This window comes from Hemitrygon akajei, chromosome 7 (genome assembly GCF_048418815.1).
Source record: "Hemitrygon akajei chromosome 7, sHemAka1.3, whole genome shotgun sequence".
Classification (NCBI taxonomy): Eukaryota; Metazoa; Chordata; class Chondrichthyes; order Myliobatiformes; family Dasyatidae; genus Hemitrygon; species Hemitrygon akajei.
The window spans coordinates 6,587,636-6,595,906 of NC_133130.1; the positions used below are offsets into that span (position 1 = coordinate 6,587,636).

General features: G+C 44.4%; 1 pseudogene; it reads left to right on the top strand.

The window, feature by feature from the left end:
* Positions 1-5,510: 5,510 nt before the first annotated feature.
* LOC140729940 (general transcription factor II-I repeat domain-containing protein 2A-like) lies at positions 5,511-7,427 on the top strand (annotated as a pseudogene).
* The last annotated feature ends 844 nt before the right edge of the window (positions 7,428-8,271 follow it).

Below are 8,271 nucleotides of genomic sequence, written 5' to 3' on the forward strand. Positions count from 1 at the left end.
TCCTGCTGAGGTATGTGCCTCGCATTTAATTATGGCTGAGGCTTGCGGCAACTGGATGACCTATAACAAGTTAATAACCACTTAAATGTTTAACTGGTTTCCCGGAGGAGGTAATGAATCCTCTGTTCCTCCAGAGCTGTCCAAACATGGGCTACTACAAAGACATAACGGAAATCCTTTATGGGAGTGCATAACAGGAGTGCAGCATAGGTTCACGAGGTTAATTCCCGGGATGGCGGGACTGTCATATGTTGAAAGATTGAAGCGACTGGGCCCATATACGCTGGAATTTAGAAGGATGAGAGGGGATCTGATTGAAACGTATAAGCTAATTAAGGGATTGGACACACTAGAGGCAAGAAAAATGTTCCCGATGTTGGGGGAGTCCAGAACCAGAGGCCACAGTTTAAGAATAAGTGGTAGGCCATTTAGAACAGAGATGAGGAAAAACCTTTTCACCCAGACAGTTGTGGATCTATGGAATGCTCTGCCTCAGAAGGCAGGGGAGGCCAATTCTCTGGATGCTTTCAAGAAAGCGTTAGATAGATCTCTTAAAGATAGCAGAGTCAAGGGATATGGGGAGAAGGCAGGAACGGGGTACTGATTGTGGATGATCAGCCATGATCACATTGAATGGTGGTGCTGGTTCGAAGGTTAGACTGACTGGCCTATAATTTCCTTTCTACTGCCTTTCTCTTCCTTCTTGGAGAGTGGAGTGACATTCGCAACTTTCTTTTCCTCTGGAACCATGTCAGAAGCAACTGAATCTTGAAAGATCATTGCTAATGTCTCCACAATCTCTTCAGCCACCTCTTTCAGAACCTTGGGGTGCACACCATCTAGTCCAGGTGAGTTATCAACCTTCAGCAGTTTCGGTTTCCCAAGAACCTTCTCTTTTATGCAACTTCACTTTCGACTACCCCCTTACACTATCGAACTTCGAACCTGCTGCTGGTGTCTTCTTGTGAAGACTCATGCAAAATACTTATTCAATTCATTTTTCTTTCCTTGTTGCCCATTACTACCCCTTCAGCATCATTCCCAGCATTCCAATATCCACTTTCACCTCTCATATAGACTTTATGTATCTGAAGAAATTTTTGGTATTCTCTTTAATATTATTAGATAGCTTACTTTCATATTCCATCTTTTCCTGCTTAATTACTTTTTTTTGGTTGCCTTCTGTTGATTTTTAAAAGTTTCCCAATCCTCTAACTTTTCAGATATTTTTGTTCAATGATATGCCCTCTATTTGACTTTTATGTTGGCTTTGACTTCTCTTGTTGGACACGGTTGTGTCATCTTGCCTTTAGAATAATTCTTCCTCTTTAGGATGTAATATTCTGTGTCTTCCAGATTGCTTCCAGAAATTCCAGGCATTGCTGCTTTATCATCCTCCCTGCCAGAGTTCTTTACCAATCAATTTTTGTCTGCACCACTCTTATGTCTCCGTAATTCCCTGCACCACTCTTATGTCTCCGCAGTACCGATACATGTGACTTTAGCTTCTGATTCTCAAATCGCAGTATCAATTCTGTCAGATCATGAACATTTTCCTCTAAGGGTTCTTTAAACTTAAACTCTTTAATCAATTCCAGTTCATTGCACAATACCCAATCAGCAATAGGGGAACCTCCGCCTCCTTACTGGGCTCAACCATGAGCTGCTTTGAAACACCATCTTGTAGCCATTCTACAAATTCACCCTCTTGAGATCCAACATCAACCTGATTTTCCTAACCTACCCCTCTTACTATCATAACATTGTACTTCTAGCATGCATTCCCTATTTCCCATTGTAATTTGTCGACCAGATCCTTACTACTGTTTGGGGATTTGTATTGAACTCGCATTAGAGTCTTTTTCTGCTTGCAGTTCCTTGGCTCTACCCACCGTGACACAACTCATTTTGACCCTTTGTCACCTCTTTCTTATTGTATGATGTCATTTTTTTACACCATCCCCTTCTGCCTTCTTGTCTGTCCTTTCAATACAATCTGTATCCTTGGACGTTATGCTCTCATTTTCTTTAGGTCATGATTCAGTGATACTCACAATATCATATATGCCAATCTGTAATTGTGCTGCAAGTTCATCTAACTTATTCTGTATTCTGTGCCAATTCAATACAACACATTCACTCCTCTATTCACACTTCAAGAAAAAATCTGCAGATGCTGGATGTCCAAGCAACCCGCATAAAGTGCTGAAGGAATTTCCTCCGGCATTTTGTGTGTGTTGCTCCATTCACCCTTTTCAATTATGTCCACCTTTGGTCTAATGTCGACTGCAATTTTGCCCCATGATGCTAGGAAAGTCATTACATATTGCCTCTGTTTGTGAACCAACTACCTCATCCTCAGCAATATCACTCTAGTTCCCGCAGCACCCAAACCCCCACCCTGATTAAACTCTAGCAAACCTGTCCGTAAGAATACTGGTCCCACTTGTGTTCAGGTTTAACCCATTCCTTTTGTCCAGGTCATACCTTCTCCAGAAGAACCATAAATCTGAAACCCTGGCACCTGTAACCGTTCCTCAGCCACACGTTCACTGCCAAATCATGCTCCAATTATTCTTGTGGCATGTGGTATAGACGGCAATCTAGGGATTACTACCCTTGAGTACCTGTTCTTCAGCTTTCTACATAGCTCCCTAAAATCTCTCTTCAAGGTCTCTGCACCTTTTCTACCTACATTATTGGTGCCATTATGTATCAAGACTTCTGGCTGCTCCCCCTCCCCCTTGAGAATGCCATGAACCTGATCCAAGACATCCCTGACTGACCCTGGCACCTGGGAAGCAATATTCCATCTTGGTGTCTCTATCGCACCCATACCATCCTGCCTCTTCTTCTAACGATGGAATTTCCTATTACCACTGTAGCCCTCTTCACCTCTCTGCTCTTCTGAGCCACGGGAACCAGACTCAGAGCCAAAGAGTCAGTTACTGTGGCTTCCACCCCACTGCCAACCCCCATGGTAAGTTTTCTCTTCAAGTTATTATTGATTTAAATATCCACAGATGTACTCTGCATTGGCTGCCCATTTCACTTCCTTCTCCTGATATTCATTGACCTGTGCCCTGCAGCTTTGGGGAGACTACCTCCCAGTGGCTCCTGTCTCTCACCTTCTCGTTCTACTATACAAACCAAAGGTTATCGAGTTGTAGCTCCAATTCCTTAATACATTCTCTGAGGAGCTGCACCCTGGTGCACCTGGTATAGATGTGTTTATCTGGGAGACTGGATGTCTCCCTGAATTCCCACATCTCACAGAAGACAGTGCCCCTGGAGCCACACCAATGCCTAAACGATGATGAATGAAGAAGGAAGATAGAAACTTATCAGATACCTGCCTCGACAAAGCCACTTCAAACATTGACCGACTCACAGCAATGGCTGCTCCAAGAATGACTGCACTGCTCCCACCTGGGTTATTTTTATACGTCCTTTCTAATTCAATTCAATTCATGTTTAATTGTATTTTAACCATATATGATACCCATCAATACAAACGGGACAGTATTACTATGGGGTCAAGGTGCAAATACACATACCCAACAATCACACTGTAAAATCACAATCAGGTAACAAGAGTCCTGAGGCCTAGGCCCACCTCCTCCCCCTGCAATGCTGTAACTTGATACATACAAGTCAATAAACCCAGCGTTGTTGTAAAAATACAACAACACAGAAAATGTATGTATTTCGGTATATATAGTCCAGAACCCCCAGCCTACTGAAATCATCTGTTAACTAGCCCCCGACACCCGCTAGTCAACATTGTGGCTTTGAGGCCCAGTCCTAGCTGCAACACCTGACTCCCGCTCCCATCCTCACATCCCAAATAGTGAAACACAACCAGACAAATATATATGTATATATTACAGAATGAAGGAGCTGCACCACAAGCTGCTGCCCGAGTCAATGGAAGCTTACAGTCAAATAGCAAGCAGTCATCCCAGTCACTTTTCTTGTGATTGCAAGATCCCTTTGAACATTGTTAATCTGGGACACCGCAAGCTCAATTTGATGATTTATTGGATGTGAGCAGGGGCAGATGGACGGGTTGTACCGAGGACTAGGCCTGAAGCCATGGTGTTACCTGTTTATAGCAGCCCTGACCTAAGCTATGATTCCCATCCCCCTGCCAAATTAGTTTAAACCATCCCAAGTAGTACCAGCAAATCTCCAGGCCAGGATATTGGTATAGTTTGTTGAAAGCAATGTCATGGGTAAACAGCATGACAAAGAGATCATTTAGCATTTCAGCAACATCATACCATCCATTTACCATTGGCTTGCTAAAGTAGACTGCCAGGATGTGCATGGAAACTGAAATAAAATGGTCAGGATCCAGTACAGAAAGTCACACAATATTAGTCTGAGGAACGAGATAAGCTCAGAATCGGAAGACTGGTTTATGCTCAAAGACTGTGCTGCCAACCTAAATTAAGATGTCACTAATGTCACTGACTTTATCAGAAAGTGTGCTGAGGACGATAGATAATCCAGGTGTTCCCAACTGGAAACTATGGGTGCACTGGGAGATCCACTCACGATTGAATCTAGGACCACAGCATTCAAACCAAGTGACCTGTTCTGTACATAACATTATGATACGACCTTTGAAAAGGTATCAGAGATGCCAAGAGACAATTCATCCATTTGTATGTCAGGACTTGCATGTTACAATGGGCTCCAGAATGAAGCCGAGCTGTATCACAAATAACACACACATTTTCTCAATGAGTTCAACACATCTCTGCACGTTTCGAACAGAAGCGAATGGATGTGTCACTGACAGTCTCCACAGCACCCCAACGAGTCTGTTGTGGACATAAGGTCACTCTTCTGGAGGCTGATGCCTACATAAACATCAGTCGGAGATGGACCATAGATCCATTGCAGATCAACTGGCAGGGTATTATCGGACATTTTCAGTAGGTCCCTGTTCTATCTGTGGTTCACTATCATCACAGGACCGAATAAAACAAGGTAACTGTATTGGAGGGGTCGTGGCTGCCACGTGACAGCACTTTCCCATTATCTGGTCGGAAGACACACCACCTGCCAATCAATGTTTGACCCCTCCCCGCCCATCAATACACACCTAACCATTCTCCCTTTTTAATTATCCTTGTACTTGATCTCGGGCTATTCAGTTTAACCCTGTAATTCATATATGTCAAACTCAAGGCCCGCAGGCCAAATCCGGCCCGCGGTGGAATTATCTTTGGCCCGCGAGATAATATCTAATTACTATTAAAGCTGGCTCCAGTAATCGAAGCGCCTATGGCGTATGATATGGCTAATGCTGAGTTTATTCAGGTACCAGGTTTTCAGGGTTTTTAGTGTTTATTCGGTTTCCCTGGCTAATTTCCTGAATATCATTAATGAATAATTTTTTTTTTCTATTAGAGCTGGCCCGCCGGTATATTGCATGCACCACTAATACTACAAATCCCACAATGCACTGCCAGTGCATTGCTCGCGCTTGCCTTACTCTCTCATCAGCATCCTTATGGCGCTAGTCACGTGTGGTCAACTTTCAGCTATCCCTCACCCCAAAAATGGCTGAACGAAAGGTGGACTTTGAAAACAGGGGTTTTCAAGGCAGGTGGGAGGCAGAGTATATGTTCGCAGATATAAAGGGCAAACCTGTTTGTCTTGTGTGCGGAGACGGTGTGGCTGTAATATAAGAATATAACGTAAGACGACACTATGAAACGAAACACCACGACAAATACAAGCATCTGGACAAGAAACAGAAGCTCCAGAAGGTAGAAGAGTTGAAAAGAAGTCTGACGTCACAGTAGGCTATGTTCACAAAAGCCAAAACACAAAGTGAGGCTGCTGTAAAGGCTAGTTTTATTGTGGCAGCAGAGATCGCTAAATCAGCCCGGCCCTTTACCGAGGGAGAATTTGTTAAAAACTGCATGATGAAAGTTTGCGACGTCGTGTGCCCAGATAAAAGGCAAGCATTTTCAAATGTGAGCCTGAGCAGAAACACCGTTGCTGACCGCGTACGTGAGCTTGCCACCAATCTACAACAACAGCTGGTGGGGAAGGGAAGAGATTTCATCGCATATTCCCTTGCTGTGGATGAGAGCAGCGACACTTCTGATACTGCCCAATTGTCAATTTTCATTCGTGGAGTGGACTCAAGTCTGTGTGTAACAGAGGAACTTTTGGGATTAAGATCAATGCATGGCACAACTACTGGAAAAGATCTCTTTGAAGAGGTATCCAGATGTGTAAATATAATGAGGCTGCCTTGGGATAAACTTGTGGGACTGACGACAGATGGAGCGCCCGCGATGTGCGGTCAAAAGAGTGGATTGGTGGGCAGGATCCGGGAGAAGATGCGGGAGGAAAACGGCGCAGGTGAGCTGATAGCTTATCACTGCATCATACACCAGGAATCGTTGTGTGGCAAAGCCTTGAAAATGGAACATATAATGAGCACCATAACACGAGCAGTTAACTTCATAAGAGCCAAAGGTTTGAATCACCGCGAGTTCAAGTCGTTTCTGGAGGAGTTGGGTTCAGAATATAATGATATGCCCTATCACACAGAGGTGCGATGGTTAAGCCAAGGAAAAGTGCTGAAAAGATACTTCGAGTTGCGTGAGGAGATCTGGCAGTTCATGGAAAGCAAAGGGAAAGACACAACAGAGCTCCGGGATAAAAAGTTGCTTTGTGAAATGGCGTTTCTGTGTGACATCACGAGCCATCTCAATGCGCTCAACCTGCAGCTTCAGGGGCGGGGTCGTGTGATCACAGACATGTACGCTGCAGTGAGGGCTTTTAAAACCAAGCTGCGCCTGTGGGAGACGCAGATGCAGCAAGAAAACTTGAGCCATTTTCCGTGTTGCCAAACTATGAAAGAGCAGGTTTCTACCGCAGTGTTCCCACGTGCAAAGTTTGCTGAAAAACTTAGCATACTTGGTGCCGACTTCACACGGCGATTTGCCGACTTTGAAGCCCAAAAAAGCAGGTTTGAACTGCTCAGTAATCCATTTGCAGCTGATGTGGAAAGCGCACCAACCAACATACAAATGGAGCTGATTGAACTCCAATGCAGTGACACACTCAAGGCAAAGTATGACTCGGTGGGCGCTGCACAGTTTCTACGTTTCATTCCCGACACAATGCCCCAGCTGCGTACCCAAGCTGCTCAAATGCTCTCTATGTTTGGCAGCACATATCTGTGTGAACAACTGTTCTCTTTGATGAAGATAAACAAAACATCACACAGGAGTCGTCTTTCTGATGAACACCTTCACTCAATTCTGAGGATTTCCTCAGCTCAGAGCCTGACTCCAAACATTGATGAACTTGCATCCAAGATGAGATGCAAAGTATCTGGCTTAGACTAGTGTGAATCACAGAGTGTTGGCCTGTGGAAAAATGTTTTTATTAGAAATTACTCCGGAAAAGCTGTAGATAAAGCCATAAGAAATAAATGCAACTGATGTTTTATTTATTTAATGTTCAGTGTTGTTTTTGTAGGCAATAACCTAAGCTTTGTTAGTTCCAGGTTAATATGTGTAATAAATTCATTTCAATAAGTTTTGCAATAAACGCTGAACCAGTCCGGCCCTCGACTTGTACCGATTTTTTAATTTTGGCCCAATGTGTATTTGAGTTTGACATCCCTGCTGGCACCGACCGAGCCATTACCTTCCCAGTGAATCACCTGGGCTGGACCTTCCAGCCCTGTTGCACTATAAAGGAAGCCGCGTGTGCTTGACCCGCTCTCTTTCTTGCTATCTGCGAGGGACCACCCTGCTGTTGGTGAGTTGTGCATTGAATAGGGTTGGGAGAGATGGTACTGCCCAGGTATTTGAAGTTGTAAACGTTCCGTAATTGTGTGTCATCGATGGTGATGCATGGCTGTGACGGGGCGTTGTTAGGTGCAGGCTGCAGGAGGACCTCTGTTTTACCGAGGCTGATTGTCAAGCCGAACAATTTAGATGCGGCGGAGAATCTGCTGACCATTGTTTGTAGGTGGTCCTCTTGGTGCGCCATGAGTGCGCAGTCATCTGCAAAGAGCGCTTCTGTGAACAGCTTTCGGAGGATCTTTGTGTGTGATGCAAGGCGACGTAGGTCAAAGAGTGACCCGTCCGGGCGGTATTTGATATAAATGCCCAGGTTTAGGTCTTTGATGGCATGCAATAGTACTTGAGTGAAGAAAAGGTTGAAAAGAACTGGTGCAAGCACACACCCCTGCTTAACGCCGTTGGAGATGCCAAATTTCTCGCTAGG